At 47.8% G+C, this 17,975-nt stretch overlaps 1 protein-coding gene across 3 annotated transcripts in view; it reads right to left on the bottom strand.

Annotated features, from left to right (window-relative positions):
- The window catches only part of LOC104631290 (USP6 N-terminal-like protein), a 94,974-nt gene that overhangs the window by 73,282 nt on the left and 3,717 nt on the right, over positions 1 to 17,975 (bottom strand). The window contains exons 1-2 of one of the 3 annotated variants that reach the window (XM_075754828.1): positions 8,327 to 9,193; positions 6,914 to 6,995 (exon numbers count right to left, since the gene is read on the bottom strand). The gene's annotated coding sequence lies outside the window, so the exon portion shown is untranslated. Of the gene's footprint in view, positions 1 to 6,913; positions 6,996 to 8,326; positions 9,194 to 17,975 lie in introns of those variants that run through there. The other 2 variants (XM_075754823.1, XM_075754824.1) reach the window with 2 other exon arrangements.

Below are 17,975 nucleotides of genomic sequence, written 5' to 3'. Positions count from 1 at the left end.
AATAGCTTTGGAAAACACTGCCCAAAACCCTCAGGAAAGAAAGAGGAAAAAAAAAAAAAACCCACCATACTTTCAGAAATTGAGGATGATAGAAGTAGCACAGAGGAATTACAGCAGTTGCACACTAGGAAATAAAGACCAAAAAGAAAATCACTGTGGCCGAGCCGTTTGTCCCAGCTCCCACAAGCCTGTTTTTTTCCCAGTTAGATCCAGGAATGCCTTTAGCAGAAACCCGGCACGGGGGGCTTCGGCAGCTCTCCGCACTCGGGGTGCGTAGGGATGCAGCCCCCGGCGCTCCCCACCCTGCTCCTCCCACGGCTCCCACCCAGGCGTGGGACCAGCCCAGCCACCACGCCTGGGCTGCTGGCACCGCGCCTCGAGGCTGTCTCTGCTTAGCACCGCGGGGGGGGAGGCACAGAAAACAAGGCATGAAGGATTGATTGTGAAGGGAAGGAGGCGCCTGTCAGCCGCCTGAGCCCCTCTCCGTCCTCCCGCGCCTCAGAAACAAGCCACACCTCCTAACGTAAAGGACGAGGGCCCTCCCAGGATGGGACGATGCACATGAGGAATAAATACAGGGCTGCTGACGGGAACAGCAGCAAACATCTCACTTGCCCTCCCGTTACTTAAAGAAAATTTATGTCTGCTTGGTCTCCTTCTTCCACAGATCCTTCCTTTAAAAAAAACCCTCGTTGCAGAAGACACACAGCAAGGGCATCTTTCAAGCCACCACTGATCTTGCAGCAATAAATCTCAGCATGTTTAAATGCAACCTGCTGCATCAATGGGAGACGGCTTCTCCTCGGCGTGTTCCTCACCGTGCAACATGGAGGTATGGAAACACGTAGAGGCTGATGGCAGCATTATCAGCATCATTGCACACCACACATGTGCCAGTCCCTGTCCTCCTAAAGCAGCCTTCAGACAGTCCTATTTCCACTCAAAGCATGGCCAGCGAGGCCCCCAAAACAACTACCCTAGAAAAAACTTTTTTTTAAAAAAATGAATATTTCAAGAACGAGTTAATACATCTGGAAGTACCAGCCACCTCCTTGCACTGGCATCTTTCCAGCCTACCAAAGCCTACCACAGGCTCTGCCACAGCAATTTTGCAGGGGTAGAGAACATAAACAAAAGAAGTGGACAGCAAGCCACAATTCTAGAAACCCACCAGAAACCTTTGCCTTCAGGGTACCCTTACCACCTTCTTCCTCAGCATCGTCTTCCTGCACCCTTGCAGCCCGGTGCAGAACCCTCCAGAATCCTCTCAAGGGCGCTTAGAGAGTAAAGTCCAACCACAGCTGCACTCTGGCCAGCCATGACTTAACTCTGCTTTTCCACCACTGGCTAAAAAGCCAGGAGCAATGCAAGACCAAAGATCTTGTGTGGTCAAAAACCTGGAGTTCACGTGGACTGCACCATCCGTAGAATCCTAGATCTCACCAAAGGATCCAAGTAACTTCAGTTTTGTAAGTCACCAGCACACCAAACCCAAGTCTTCCAGCAATGCTATTGGTCTCCTTCCTTTGCCTTCAGTTACAATAACTCAAAGACCTAAAAATATTTCTTATGATTTAACAATCCAGCAATTCTTCTGAGAGCTACTTAGGATGAAAAAAAGAACTCTTATCAGATGAGATCAGCAGGACTCCAAAGCAGAGCATTGGCATTTGTCTAGAAAAAGTGGCATCATTCAGACAGTCTCAAACAAGGAGCAAAACATAGCCAAAACAGAAAAGCAACACAATCCTTTGTGAACTGATAAAATATTAGCTAGCCCATTGCATTTCTAGCTTAGAGAGAAAAACCAGAATTTAGTTTCTTTCTAATTCTGGGATACGTTTTTTGGCAGCAAGCCTGGGTTTCACCTGAGGGTAGTGCAAAAAGGAACATAAAAAAACCCAGCGTGAATGACAACTGAAGAGCAGCCATCTGTGTGGGTGTTTCTCTTTCCAAACCAAACTCAGAGTGAAAAGAGGTTTCCAATGAGTAAGCCAAGGAAAGGGAAACTTCATCAAGAGTCACAGTGGAATCTGCCTGGAGAGTATGCTTCATGCAGGTATCAGGACTAAAACCATTCCCCCTGCCCACTACCAGCAGCCCTCCCAGATGTCCACTGTTCCATATCTTCCCTTTTTAAAAAACTGCAGTGAAAGCTGCTGGGAAGTATGCAATGCATGGCAAGTAATCACAGAGCAAAGCAGAGCAGAACAACCTCAAAGGATAAGTAGCAATTTAGACAGGCACCAAACACTGACCCTCCATGAGGGCTACATGAGATCTCCACATGTGAAAGCAAATTGAAAGACACTTAAATTGGCACTGTCATGCTTAGAGGGCTGCCCAAGGAACAGATCTGCATGCCACAACTGCTCATCTCCGCTAAACAAAGATTTTAAAAATGGTGATCTGAACCTTGCAAAAAGTCAGCTCCGTCCTTCACTGCAGCCAACCCAGAGACAGCCTTCCCACCACTGCAGCCACCCATGCAGACCTTGGTTTCAGCATTCAACCACAGAAGTGGCTGCTCCTCGTCTTCCAGACTACCTGGGGCTGGAGGCTGCCAGTGAAGTGAAGCTCTCAGCCTGCTCAAAACCCAGCACATCTGCAAGACACAAAGTCAGGCAGAGCAGAGAGAGTCTGGAATAGGGCTGCTCATCTTCCATTCAGCCCCTTCCAGAGCTGCTCCTCTACCACCACTACAGACAGGCTATTGCTTCAGACATACGCAGTTTAGATACACCTTTGGTCCAACCCAGGACGGCTATTTTCACAGCATCTTTGCCAGCAGATTACAATATATGCACACATACTTGAAGCCTATTTCAACAATATCAGCAAAAATTCACTGATAGGAGAAATATTTTCCTACCACGGTACTCAAAGCTTGAGGTGGACACCTCCTTCTCCGAGCTCTCCCTGGAGCGAAACCCATCTTGCTTTCACCCAAGGGTCAGAAGAAAAGCTGACCAAGGAAAGCCTCAAGATTCCTGCTCATTTCGTAACAAACCACTGTAAAAGGAAATGGAGCTGAATATTCACATGCTTAAGGCCATTTAAAGAAGAGACTGGCTTTCCTAACATATCAAGGTTCTTCGAGCCTCTGAGGGCAAGAGACACAGAGGAAGAGAAATACCTTTCGAGGAGAAAGCACTAATAAGATAGGAGTGTCCCTGAAATAATTAGCAATATAAGGAAAAAAACAAAGAAAAAAACTAACCCACCACCAAAAAATTTTCCCTAAGGAAAATCTTCAGACTTAGAAACCTCTATATCCATCGGGGGTATGGCAAGCACAGGGCTGACCGCTGCAACAACACTGGGACACATGCAAGATGTTCTGCATCCCACATGGACAGGGGAATTGCAAATAGGTTCACAATAAGCAAGTCCCCCCCAAGGAACCAGGGAAAACTGAGTAGCTAAAACAATCCTAATTTGCCAGCTGATACAGATGTTTTTTCAACAGGAATATAATAGTAGGTCTTAGGAAAACATAAGCTCCCCCGCCCCTGGAGAGAAGAGGGTTGTTTTGGCACTTAATTTTTCCCAGTCTTCTCAGGAAGCTCAGCAGGAATTGGCAGAGACTTCCCCCACTGCAAATATTCTTTTATTCTTTAAATTAGATTAATTCTCCCTAGGAAGATTACTGCTCTAGACAGTTGATGGATGCTCTTATCTTGATTCTCATGGAGAATCAAGACCCCAGTGACTGAAATAGCACTTAAAACATCATTCACAAAGATACGGCTCCGTTACCTGCAGGCATGTATACACACTCGGACCGAATGCCGAATACATCTAAAAGTCTAATGCTACTTCCCTTCTTTCTTCTGGTTTCCAAACACTCAGAAGAAAATTGAAACTCAAGAATTTCTCCTTGTTTTCCCAATGGAACCGTGACAAAGCTGCTGTGCAATTGACTGCTGGGGGGGGCGGGCACAGGGAGCGGGGAAGAAGGATAAAGCAAACTGCAGGAGTTAACCTGCAGCAGCAAACAAATCATTTATGTGGATTTGTGAAGCCAAGCCTCATTTGTCAGAGGAGTAAGTATCAAAGGCTTTGAACACAGTCATCCACTCCCTGGTGTCATCCTCACATATCTGGTGTTTGCAGCATTAACAGCTAACAGTACCAAAGATGCCTTTGTAAAAGGAGTGGTGGAAATGTCAGGGGAGATGCAAGAACAAGAAGAAAAGATCTCTGTACCTCTGATGGGTAGTTGTTCATATGAGAAGCCAGCTCAAGACCCAGAATGGTTAGGAGCAGTTGGTGAAAGCAATGAGGCACATGAAGACAGTTTGTCCCTGGAGCAGCAGCTAGGGAGGAGAGGAGGAGACAGCTGCAGCACTGCCCCAGGACATCCCATGTGCCACCCTATTCGTTTCAGGGTATCTGACAAGGGTACTCAAACATGGGGATGATAGTGCCTGTACTATCACAAAGCTTGACCCTCGGTAGCACGGGCGCAACAGGACGGCGCAATGCACTGCATGGATGTACTCTTCCCATGGATGCTGCAGTTCAGGTGAGTTTGCTAACTCGCTGCTCAGGGCCAGGCCAGAAGGTTGACTACATTGGCCACCAGACCCTGAACAGCAGTTCGCATCCATCCACTGTTGGTTAACCCCTGTGGCAGCCTTCATGAGGAAAACCAAGAGCAACCCAGATTGAATTATTCACCGCTGTTCTCAACTTGCATTATCCATCCTTATGCTCTCACAACAGCGTCTCAAGCTATTTTTTCAAGTCAGCATTTAGCTTTTTCACTCACTAGCTAATACATTTCCTCTCCCTTCCCCCAATCAAAGTATGTGGTGAAATCATTTCTTCTGCAAATTGTGCTGCAAATGCTGAACTTTTGCCAGTTAGACAGGGAAAGCCTTGACTAAAAATAAACCAAGTTTCAGAAAATAGATCCCTTCCCAGTACGATGTAGTAGTGGATAATGCATGTAAGCAGATCTGTGAGGAGAACATAACCTCCAGATTTGCATGAGAATCTCATCAAGCTCAACAGATAGACAGGTGCAACTACTGTGACTTGTCCCATCTTAAAAAAAAAAAACAATGGGGGAAAAAAGAAGAGAGGTAGACTTGAGGGTGCCGGGGTAAAATTAAGTTTCCACCTGTTTGGCAGGAAGAGAAAGAAGTGCCATCACCACCACATGCCTGCATCCTCTGTGAGCAGAGCTGCTCATAACCCATACAGGAGGAAGAGGATGACACACCACATGGCCGCTACAGGAGGCAAAACCCTATTACAGGAAATTCACTGCAATTCAGGCACATAAGAGAATGAGTTGGGCTTTTGGCACCTGAGTCACCAGGAGTCTGGGGCCCTGACTCAGTGCTTGCTCCCTCTGACTCAGACACACCTGTGAGAGCTTGCTAGCAAATGTAGGCACTCCTCCCTTTGTTGTTCCCCTTCTCATTATGGTTCTCCCTTTAAAAAGATGCCTTTTACGCTAGATAATTAATTTTAGAAAAGGAAAGTACAACAAGAAGGCTAGCACAGGAAGCACAGACAGCATTCTACTAACAGCTCTGCTTTAAGCTCCGAAGTGGAGAGCACATCTGCTTGCATTGTTCAATAAAGCCTGGGAAATACAAGGGAATTAGGTGGAAACAGCTCCTCCCTGACTCCTACTCGTGCAGCGCATTCCTGCACCACCCAGACAGTCCTGGATTAACCAGGTTTTCAGGAAAGATCACTTTCCATAATGAATCCATTTCACTTTTTTAGAGATTGAGAAAGCTTCATGCAGCAAGTAATGCTTATGTCCTCCAACAATCAAATGGTCCATTCAGGCAATGCCATTTTGGAATGAGATGCATAGGGATGGACATTTGCAGAAGGAGCTTCTTTTGCTCTGTAAGCTCTTACGGCAAGCTGTAGGCTTGAGCTCGCCATGCCAGGCCAATTCTTCCTTGTCCAGCAATGCTCCTGCAGCAGCATCCATCAACCTGCTTCTTAGACCTCCCCTGAGCAACCAAAAAAGGCAAAACATTCCACTCCAATTCCAGTGGTTGCACACATGCCTCTGGTCAGCTGGGAACACAACTCCAGTTAATAAAAGAGTAGCCTGCAACCCAGCCCTATATTTTCTCCTCCTCAAAGTAATGCAGGAATTGAAATCAAGGTGCAATTGAACCTGCTGGCAGTACAGCACGGGGCATCGCTGAAAGCATGTTTGGCATCTTGGTGACTACAAACAATTCAAGCAATTCACTTACAGTGCCCAACAGTTGCAGAGAGCACGGATGAGATTTTTCAGTTGAGCACTAATGCCTTGAAGCAATAAATACATCAAATAACTCAGGCAAAAGGATGGACCAGGCAGCGCAGTGGAGGCGCTACTCCGCTGCTTCTGATACCAATCAGAGGCAGTGCACAGCGGTAATTATCCAGGGAGGAAAAAGCTACTACAAGCTGTTCTTGCCGTACATTAAGAAAACAACAGCAGATTTGCTCATGGTTGCATACCAACATGAAAACAGCTTCCTCCCACCCCCACTCGGGACGGCGGCCAGATGCACACTACGGGGGAGCTACCGAAGGCCAGCAAAGCAGGAGGGCGCAGCAGCGGCATGAGCAGCCACGAGCTTGACCAGGATTCCCCAGCAGGTGCTATGGGAAGGAAAAGGCTGTGCCTGCGTTAGCAAGGAGCGTGGCCTCCCAGGAGCTGCTCTGCAGCGACACTGTGTTTTCCAATGCTTTCCTCAGAGGGCTGCCAGCAAGGCTCAGTGCAAACCTGACCTTCTGCCTGGGTGTTTTCACAACACATCTGGATGGAAAAAACCTACTCACTGCAGAGTGGTCTCTCCCACAATATCTGTCAATCCACATCCATAAGGCAAACCTTTACTCTTGGACACATACAGACCCTCTCCCCCTCACCAGAAGCACATACCTGTTCAGAGCATCAGCTTCTCTTAAGGCACCAAGAAGGAGCCAGAACACGATCCCCATCGGCATACAGGAACTGGCAAATCCTGTAAGCATTAGAGAGAATAGTAATTAGTGACATTAATAAGAACCAGCTGGTGAAAGGGGGATGCCAAGGCAACCTCGCAAGAGATGGGAGGGTGTTAGACCCCTGCCCTGACCACAGTCCTGCCCTAGCCCTGGCACCACAGCAGAGGTACCCGGCACGAGGCTGTTACAGGACTTCTCCAAAAATCACAGAAGGAAGCCAAGGTAAAAGGCAAGGCAATGAGTCCTAAACCAAGGATGTTCATCCAGCAAAGCCTCCTCAATGGTCAATGTGCTGAAGTTAACATCTAAATAGAGGGGCAGAAAAGAGGGATGGAAGCGGTCACCTGCACAACTCCCCTACTCCTCTCCCTGAGCTGCTGCTGAAGATCTGCTCCACAGCATTTGTGCAATTTCTTCTAGTTTGCAGAGCAGATGAATCCCATCTGATGTCAGAGCCAGGCTGCTTCCATTTTTTCATCATTATTATTATTATTGATTCATCATTATGGTTTCATAATATAAATGGGTTTATATTTAATGCTGATTGCTTTATAAAGCTTTTGTACATTAGTCACACAAAAGACATCTAGCAGCACTGAGCAAAAGCTGTGACAGACAGAAGTCACCTCCATGGGCTGCAGAAACACCTCGCTCTGGGCATGCAAAGTGCCAGCTGCATGCTGAAGAAGAGGCATCAGAAAAAAAAAATTTTACTGGAAACAGTTCTAAGCAGCCATAAGGAGACATTTTTCTGAGCACACAACTGAAGCAAAAGTCACCGCATCTAATACGGTTTTACTTTTCCCGTTCTGTACATGCAACGAACATGGTGGATGAATGACTGTCCTCAAGCACGTTGTAACAGAGAGACGATTTGAAGTGAGGGGAGGTAAGGAAACAGGGTGGGATGACTTCTCCAGTCAAAGCACCAAAATGGCAAGGGGAAGGTACAAGATCAGCCCAACAACATCTCATGTATTTCCTTCCAACTGGACCTTGCTATAAACTGCGAGAAAACTTACTCATGCAGCACATTGGTTTACCTTGGACTGAGAAAAAGAGACTCGCTTGTTTTGCCTAGTCTCTGTGAGTGACTCATGCATCAGCCATTGCCAGCCAGTATTTAAAGAACAGAAAAACTATAATCCATTTGGCCCTCCATTTTCCCCTTTCTCCTTTCCCATTACAGAAGGGCTGAAGGCAGTTCTAAGAACGAAAACAATGCTGAAGACCATAAGACCACAGCGCAGACCTTGGCCTCCAGCCTCAAGCACAAATTTTCCATCACCATTTATAATTGGTCTCCCTGTTACTTTACCACTCTAGCCAAAACACAAGAGTTATTTACTCATGTTAGGTACCTCCAGGAAGGTCTTCCGTTTTTCTTTTTAAGTCAGTAATTGAACACCATTCTGCAGTGGAACATAAGGTCTCAATAAAGGCAGAAATAACATGACAAATCCAACCTGGCCAATAATCTTTAGTGGCTGCTTATTTATAAAAGTACAGAAAGACAACTTTCTTCCCGCAGCAAGGAAATTCATACCTTAGCTTCATATGGCTTACACCTAAAGGTGCTGCATTAGCTTTACAGGACTTCATCTGCATTGGCATCAACCTACTCCTGCACCAGGGCTCAGCACGTGGGGGAGAACAGCACAGATGCCCTGCAGACAACCTTTTCTCCCTTCCTCCTCTGGCCCCTTTTTCCTCTAACAGCTTTCTCAATGTGATTGCTACTATTAGACAACATTGCAGAAACACCACTGGCAACGTTCAAACTCCTCCCCTCCTGATACTGCTGAGCAAGGCAAACAGAGATGCTTGTAGCTTCTCTAAGTGCTGCTGGATTTAATGAAACCCATATGAAGGTGGCCTGGCCTGCCTTCCCAAAGCAACCACAACTCTCAGACAAAGCATTTTATCCTGCAGCAGCCAGATATACTGGAAACACAGCTGAGTGCCAGGGAATCAGCCTTCTCGCAGTGCGCAGTGGCATCACTTGCCCCAGGACTGCTCCTCCCCAGAGACAAGACCATGCTGCAGGCAATCAAGAGCATGGATGACACTCATGCCTGCAAAGGTCCTCTGCTGCCCTTCTGCAGCTACAACTTGTCCACCAAAATATGCATTTCTCAGTGTCACAACCCCAACCTCTTTCTGACCTTGATGTCGTGACGTGTTGCTTGTTGGCAGACTGAACTAGTGCTGCAAAGACATGATAACATTTTATTTCATCTAACGTGGCAAATAAAGTTTCACCAGAATTTTAAGAAAAAGTTATGAAGCATAGGGGCAGAGGACTGAGCGATACTGGGTGACCTACAAATGGAGAAGGAAGCATCACCAGATCAGGAGAGAAGGGTGCAAGCAAAGTGATGGGGCAAAGAAATAGGAGGGCTCTGCATAGCAGGAGCGACCAGAGAAGTGCCCCACACCATAAGCGCTAAGAGAGGAGCGGCACTGGCCAAGAGAGCAGGCATGTGACCTTGGGGGACCTGTCAGACCCCAAGCCTGACTGTGCAGCTTTGATAATGCCCCTGTCACAAGCAGATATACACCTACCATAAAATAAACTCTACTATGAAGCCTGAATAGGGGGATGGGGTGTTTCCTGCCAGCTTTGAGAAATAATAAAGTTTTCTTTAAGAGGCTTATGCTAATTTTCTTTCCCCCTCCTGTGATGATCTTGCAACACCAGCAATTCCAAGCTTAAGCAAACAGCTCTGGCCCCCCATAACCAACAGCAAGGCTAAGTGCCTGTGCTGCTTTTAACAGGAAGATGCACAGCCCCATCAACACAAACACATACAACGAACTCCTGAGATATGGCTAGCATGTTGAGAGAGCTACCAAAACCACACCATCTCCCCAGCCAACAGACCTTGGGAAGTCATGGTCAAGGCAGTAATATACTTCCAACAAGCACCTAACACAACGGCTTTTCAGCCCGAGATGGGTCAGATAAACGTTCATAACAAGTCGGGCAGGAAGATAAACCTACCCCTAGCCTTATAGCTAGAGGCGAACAGGACAGCAGGATTTGTCCTGCTCCTTCCTAGAGAGTCACTAACACATCAGGCCCTGGTTTGCAGCATATTTAAGCAGTGAAATCATAGAATCACAGAGTGGTTTGGGCTGGAAGAGACCTTTTTAAGATCATCTAGTCCAATCTCCTGCCATGGGCAAGGACATCTTGCACTAGACCAGGTTGCTCAAAGCCCCATCCAACCTGGCCCTGAACACTTCCAGGGATGGGGCATCCACAACATCTGGGCAACCTGTGCCAGTGCATCACCACCCTCATCATAAAAATTTTCTCCCTTATAGAATCATAGAATGGTTTGGGTTGGAAGGGACCTCAAAGATCATCTAGTTCCAACCCCACTGCCGTGGGCAGGGACACCCTCCACTAGACCACGTTGACCAAAGCCTCATCTAACCTGGCCTTAAACACTTCCAGGGATGGGGCATCCACAACTTCTCTGGGCAACCTGTTCCAGTGCCTCACCACCCTCACAGTAAAGGATTTCTTTCTAACATCTCATCTAAATCGACCCTCCTTCAGCTTAAACCCATTACCCCTTGTCCTGTCACTACACTCCCTGATAAACAGCCCCTGACCATCTTTCCTGTAGGCCCCCTTCAGGTACTGGAAGGCCGCAATTAGATCTCCCTGGAGCCTTCTTTTCTCCAGGCTGAACAACCCCAACTCTCTCAGCCTGTCCTCACAGGAGAGGTGCTCCAGCCCTCTGATCAGCTTCGTGGCCCTCCTCTGGACTTGCTCCAACAGCTCAATGTCTCTCCTGTACTGGGGCCCCCAGAGCTGGACGCAGTACTCCAGGTGGGGTCTCACAAGAGCAGAGTAGAGGGGCAGGATCACCTCCCTTGACCTGTTCATCATGCATCTTTTGATACAGCCCAGGACACGGTTGGCTTTCTGGGCTGCAGGCGCACACTGCCAGCTCATGTTGAGCTTCTCATCAATTAATACCCCCAAGTCCTTCTCCTCGGGGCTGCTTTCAATCCAATATTCGATCTAATATTCTCCTTGATATGTTCAGCACAGGATTTTATTTAAAAGTTGTACTCAAAGTCTTCCCAGAGGTATACCTCCACTGGGTTAACTGGGAAGCAGAACGTTTTCAGCATGTACATGAAGTCAGTCAGCAGCACACCTCAAAGGACTTTACCAACATTGTAGCCTCCCAGAAATACTAACGCACTTTGCAATCCTTAGCCCTCCTTTACAGAGAGGGAAACTGGGGTAGAAGCAGGACATGCTCTACCAGGGGCCACACAGCTGCCCTTCAGCAAGCCGAGCCCACTCCCAGATGCTCATCAGCTTAACTGACCCACAACTATCCTTTGCTGCCAAAACAGACAACAGTCCTGCCTTTTCCCTCCTCCCCCTTCTACACATCCCAGTCATCTCTATGCTTGTGGTAGCAACCATTGTTTGCTTGATCCAACTGGAAGCCATCCCAGAAAGAAGAAAATAAAGGGGCAGGTTTTCTGGCAGGAGAACAGCCTGAGATCAGCTAAAGCTGATGGGAAGCACGACCTCAGAAAGATGGCACAGTGGTACATCTGGAAACGTAGATGAGGCTTTGAAGATAGATGCTTCAACCTGTCATGGCTTTGTCTTTACACAGGGCCAAGTCACTTAAAAACCACTCTAATGGCTCCTTTCACTGCTGAATATGCCCAGCCACTCACTTTTCTAAAGACCCGTCCAAAACAGCCTGGTGAAGTACTACCTGAGGTCTCCAAACTAGGCTGATGCACCCAAACAGCAACACACCACAGCTATGCAAGCCTCACAGCTTACCAAGGAATAGCCATAAAACAAAATCTCTCCCAGAGGTTTGAGGATTTTTTGTGGGGAGTGTATTTTGCCATAGCTGAAGGGTGTTCTCAAATGGTTTTCAGGAGAAGAGGAGCAAGGACAAGCATATGCAAAGGATCTAGCAAAAGTTCTTAAGCAAAGCAGACAGCAGGAGGCTGAAAATAAATACACAAAGTCCTTTGCAACACCACAGTTCAAATCCATCTCGACATTTCTGAGGCTGTCACAGCAGCCCATAGAAGGGATTTTCCAATTTCTTGCAGAGAAACCCTGGAAAACCAGGGCAGAAAAACAGAAGCACGGTCTCAAACTCTAAACCAGCCCTTCACCCTGAGATGTGACCTTCTTCAACAGCACTAGGAGCACAGCCCTGCGTGGTCCCCACAGGCTGGCTTGTCCACACATGGGGTGGCTTGAGCCCCCTCTGAGCTTCTCCTCCGGTGCAGGGGTGGATGGAGGGGTTCTGACGGACCCACGTGCAGCTCAGGGTACTGGAGGGGCTGCCAGCACAAGCCTTCACAGCCGGGCCAGCCATCTCACCTCCAAAACCAGCAAGAGCACAATCCTCACCTAAAAAAAGTACATGCCACGAAGCTGTGCTGAGTGAAGGAAGCTGATGCACGGGCATCCCCAGAAGTACCATCCAAACATCCCAGCAGCAGTCTGATGGAGCTCCCCCACTCCTAACTCCTCGCAGAGGTCAAGGAGGCAGAGCTAATCCTCTCTTGTTTTTCTAAGTTTACACAGCATTAGTCAAACGGGATTCTATCAAGCTGCCCCAGGGCCGCCAGGCAAGCCTTGTCTGCAATCGCTGCCGTGCTCACACCAAAACCACCAACTCCACCAGCTCTCAACACAAACAGACGAGCACAGTTAAAACCCTCACAGTCAAGCCTCCTGTAAAAAAATACCCCGAGCTACTCCTCCACTTATTGCAGCTTTTTTCCCCCCCACCAGAAAAAACACAAAGCTACTCCAATTGTGTTTCCATGGCACTGAAATCAATTAACCAGCTACGCATCTCCAACTGCCCCATCCTCAGTTTTCCTGGTAACTGTTAGCGTGCACATGCACACTCCAGAAATATCCCAAAGCATCCTTAAGAAAATAATGGACTTTACTACAAAGCTCAAGCTTTCATCTCTGCAGAAATTCATCTTATCTTAAAGAAAAAAAAAAAAAAAAAGACAAATCACAATGGATTAATTCAGGCCGATTTTTAAAGAGCAGAGTTTTCAATGTCAGCTGCAACTAGCTGTAACCACAGAGCTGATGCTAGGCAGGACACAAAAGCCATTGCGCATGTGACATTTATGCTGGGGACCTTTCAGTTACCTGCATGCCACCTCCCAGCAGCGGGGACTTGGGGCAGACCACGGATCTTTGGCTTGCAGGAAAAAGCAGCTCATCACACTCACAGAGACGCAAGCGACCACTGATAACAGATGGAAACAATCCCCACGCCTGGGTCAGAAGATGAGCTGCCAAAGCAATCAAGCCAGCCCTTTTGCTGCACCTCCTCAGAGGTCTCCTGGCCCATGTCGCAGCTCTGCTTTCCCTGCCAGATTTGCAGCACCAGAAGGAATCGCTCTGCAACACAGTTTTGCAAGCAGGCATTTGCAGTGGGAGTAACCCCTGGTACATAGCCTCACTTGCTCATTTCTTAATATAATTTCTTGAAATAAAACAAGAAGAGCTAAATTCATGCTCTATCAGCTCAAGCAGGATACCAGCTAACCCAATCTTTTAATTTCTAAGCCTGCCACTTCCAGCAGTCAGAGAATATGGACCAGCAGCACTGTTGGAGCCACAAACTGAAGACCAGCGATGTGTTTCCCAGCCAAGGGCTGCAGGGGTAATCACCCCTCCTGCCCAGCCTCTCTGGGGATGGACCTCTCTGCCCATCCAGCTGCTTTGCACCAGATCCGGCCCCCTGCGGGAGATAAATGCTTAATCCCCCGAGGACTGAACTGCTTTGACCTGCCACAGGAACAGGTCAGTGGAGATCCATGCCCAAGGCAGGAAAGCGGTAAGGGAAGAGATCCCTGTAAAGTCCCAACAGATTACTTGGAAAACTGTTTCCATAGACACACAGGGGGCTGACTACAGTCCACCACTGCCAAAGAGGGGCAGAGACCCACCCCCGTCTCCCTCCTGTTCCATCCAGCCTACACTGGAGAGAAAAGCTCTGGCTACCACCGAGCCTCTGCCTGCCACCAGGCTGAGAGCGCAGGACGATGATGACTTCCATCCAGACCCTTGGACGTTAAAAGTATGGTGAGGGCAACACTGCAGGAAAGAAAGCTTCCTGCGTTCTCACCAGTGTGCAAAAGGCCAGAATAAACAAGGGGATTTACAGACCAGGCCCAAGGGCAACGCACACCCCTGCTGAGCTGAGTCTGCCCCTTGTCTCAACACACACACTGTGCAATTTTTTCCACAGAAACCGGATTACAGCACCCCACTTTGAGGTAGCTAATCACATTTTAAACATGTCAGCTGGAAACAAGTTCAATCCTTTCAATGGTAAAGGTCTTCTGAAGGTTATTGGTTTCTCAGCTATATTCTATATATCCCCCTGCTTCCCACTCCCAATTCAACTTCAAATTCCACCCGCTGTATTTCATAGCATCTTTCTCTTGCAGTATGGGAGACCCTGAGCAGCCTCCAGCCAGATCTCTTCACCACATAGAGGTACCAAAGCACAGCCATCAGTTCACACCTCAAACGCCCCAAAGTTGATCAGACACAGTGTCAGAAGATCTCCAGCCTCAAAAAAACAGAGGACCCAGAGGAGCTGACTCTGATACCACAACATGAATTAACACCAAGTCCAGTTGCTTGTGGCTTTTCAACAGGTGTCTTGTTACAGCCCGGCACTAGGGAAACATTGCTCACCAAATGTCATGCTGTTCAAAGTACCTCTCTCTAGCACTGCTCAGCATCCTCGGTTCATGACCTGCAGAGCCTGCCGTGGGTTTTACACCATAAGCTCAGGACAGTCAGAAGGACAATGTTAGCAGGCTCTATTTGCTCAGCCTCTAGACATCTAGAGCAAACAGGCTTGGAGCGTCCAGGAGGCCACGCGACAGTCCTACCAGCTCCTAGGGAGCGGTGTGATGGGCATCAGTCTGCAACAGCTCAGGGCATTCCTCCACAGCTGTGCTGGTACAAGCTGCCTAGTCAGCTATGCTGCAAACCAGATGGGGATGCAGATGTGACTCAAAAATACTTTGGTAAGGAACAAATTCAGTGCCAGGCCACCCAAACTGTAGTACCAAGGCAGCAAGAAGGTGGCTCAACCATGCATCCCGGCCAGAAGAGCAATCAAGCAAATCAATGCTTTGCAGATCAGATATAGGTTTTTCCTAACTCATGCAGCAAGTCAGGGAGCAAAGAAAATAGTGATGCTTTGAAACAATTGCAGTAACTTTATCTGTTTAGCACTAATCAGCAGCAATAGCACATGCAACACTTCTGACCCACTTTATTACCACCCAGAGAAACAAACATATTACATCCTCCCAGATAAGTCCCCCCCATTCACGCAATGATGCTCTCATGACCAGTTTTGACTCACAGAACTGAGGGGGGAGGGAAGAAACAGTAAGAACGTAACACCACAGACAAATCGAGAAACTGAGTTTCTAAAAATGCAGGTCATTTTCTTACCTACTCCTTCCTTGTCTACTCTGTATTGAAATGTTTGACAAGATACACAATTCACTATTGGTGCAACTTTGTTCTACTCAAGCCTTTATCAGATTAAAGCAGGAAAGGAGATGCTCAAAAGTTTTATCTTGGGAAGAAAAAACCATGCTACTGAACTAAAACTTGAGTAGTCAGCTACAGTACAAATGGGAGGGGAGAAAAAAAAAAAGGCAAAAAAAGCAACTGCGCTAGCTCAGACTGACATGTGCATCCCCCCAACATCCTGTGGGGTACAGCAGACGTGGCTCTCGCATGCTTGGTCAAGGCAACTGCCAGATGGGTTTCCACAGCACACTCTCCATGCGCCTGGTAGGCTGCAGCTTTAGCAGCCAGGGAAAGGCATGCAAAGCGTGACCCTCACTGATCAGGGCACTGAAGGGAAGGCAGGAGATTTAAAAACTCGAGCCAAGTGGCGAGTCTCAATGAGATTCCACTGATTTCTGGTGAGTGAGCTGGCCCAAAGCACGTGCATAAAGAAGCCAGGCACGTCTGCACAGCTACTGCAAAGAAAAGTAAGAGATGTATGAGCAGGTTGCGGACTCGGACGGCTGTCCCACCTGCTACTAAGTCACCAGCAAAGCGTCCACCCCACTTTGCTGAACAAGCAAATCTCCCCACACACCTCTCTCAGCAGACGAGGCATCAGCAAGCTGCTGAATACACCAACAAATAAGCATTTCTGAGCAAGTTGGCTTTAATTCTGCTGTCAGAATGCCAGCAGGGCCCCAAGTCCTAAGGAGATCAGATTTGTACCAATGGACACTCAGGCAAAACTGGCGTGATGTGGGCACGTGGGGGACTGAGCATCCCTGGTGCCTGCTTCCTCTTCATGGACCATTTTTTTCCCTCACTTCGACTGATGACAAGTAGTTCCCCACAAGGAAAATCCTGTGCTGAGCTCCAAAAGGCAGGGGCAAGCACCTCATCTGCTTGATTTTTGGGGTACCACAGCACCAGGGTCCACTGGCACTGTGAGCTCCCACCCTGCCAGATGCAACTGCTCGGCAGCCACCTGTGGCACAGGAAGCTCCTCTGCCTAAAGCTAAACAGTGCTGGCTCCCATGTTTGATTTCCAGGATGCAAGCCACAAGAAAAGCTAAAAATATCCCAATTAACCATTCCTTTTCAATGCAAGACTTGCTGATGGTGGCACAAAGGTATTATACAACTGCAAACAGGAAGATGTGGTCTGCAAAAAAAAAGAAATCAAACTGGGAGAACATCTGGCTGGGACAGTAACCTCTGAATTCAAGCATGGACCACAACACCCAAAAATGTGGAGAAGCTTGTGCTACTTGCAGTTGTAGTGCCTAGCTCTGATGTGCTTGCAAGCTTTCTGGCATATATACACAGGGTATCATTTTTGCTCTGCATTGATTATACACAGAGGGCTTGTTCTGGCTGTATCCCATGCAAGCTGTCTCCTGAATCGACTGGCTGCTTAGCTCTGTGTCATCCTGCACACCAGGAGTTAAGCAGGAAATTTTTATTCCTGGTAAAACCCATTGCAAAGAGACAGCTAGGCTCTGGAGCTAAGGATTTCTTCACATGCAGATTTAGCAGGTTTTTTGGTTTTGGTTTGTTTTTTTTTTTAATCACTGCACGGTCTTTATGCTGACATCTAGACTTTAAACACTGTCTGTGGGTAATACAGGGGTACATTACTCACAGCGGTGCACCTGGGAGAACCAGCAAATCCTGTCCATTTGAGCCTGAGTGTCGGCTTTACCCTGGAATTACATTTATCTCTCCAGCACTAGGCTCCCATTAATGGAATTACCAGGCAGGCTGCTTCAGACTTTACACTTGAGAGAGGCAGGCTGGGATGGCACCACTCCAGCCTCAACCCGCAAAGCCTGCACTGTTTCTCCATCCTCCAACGAGCTGCTGCCCTAATGAGCCCGACCCCGCGATGAGAGCCAGGGAAACAAAAGAAACAAACCCGAACTGTCCAGGGCAATCAACATCTTTCTAGGAATACCCAGGCCTCTTGCCAGCTCTCTTCCAACCCCAATTTAGCTCTCCTGCAGTACAGAGGGGGATGGCACGTGCAGGAGCAACTCAACGGGATGTGGAGCCAGGAAGCACGGCAGTTAGGGAGGTGAATCTGCACCGGTCCCTCTGCAAATATCTGACACTGAGGGTGTCAAAGCAAACCCACAGCTCAGGGGAGCACCCATCCACCTCAGAAATTACAGAGCAAGCACTCAAGTCTGAATAGTTGTTTCAGAAATATCCAGTGTTATGGAAAATGGGGAGGCGTATTGTAGCAAACCAGCCAAGATTGCTAACCTCAGTATGGGAGATTATCTTGCACGTGCTAGAAAATTGCCTTCCATCACACAGCAGCTATTGCATTGCCATGCTGAGCAATTTGCAGCGTGGCATGAACCAGTCCCTTAACCACCTCTGCACTACCCAATAAAATGGACAATTG

The sequence above is a fragment of the Balearica regulorum genome, chromosome 5 (genome assembly GCF_011004875.1).
Source record: "Balearica regulorum gibbericeps isolate bBalReg1 chromosome 5, bBalReg1.pri, whole genome shotgun sequence".
In the NCBI taxonomy this organism is placed as follows: domain Eukaryota; kingdom Metazoa; phylum Chordata; class Aves; order Gruiformes; family Gruidae; genus Balearica; species Balearica regulorum.
The sequence above is the reverse complement of the archived record's forward strand: the minus strand, read 5'-3'. Positions and strand labels throughout refer to the sequence as shown.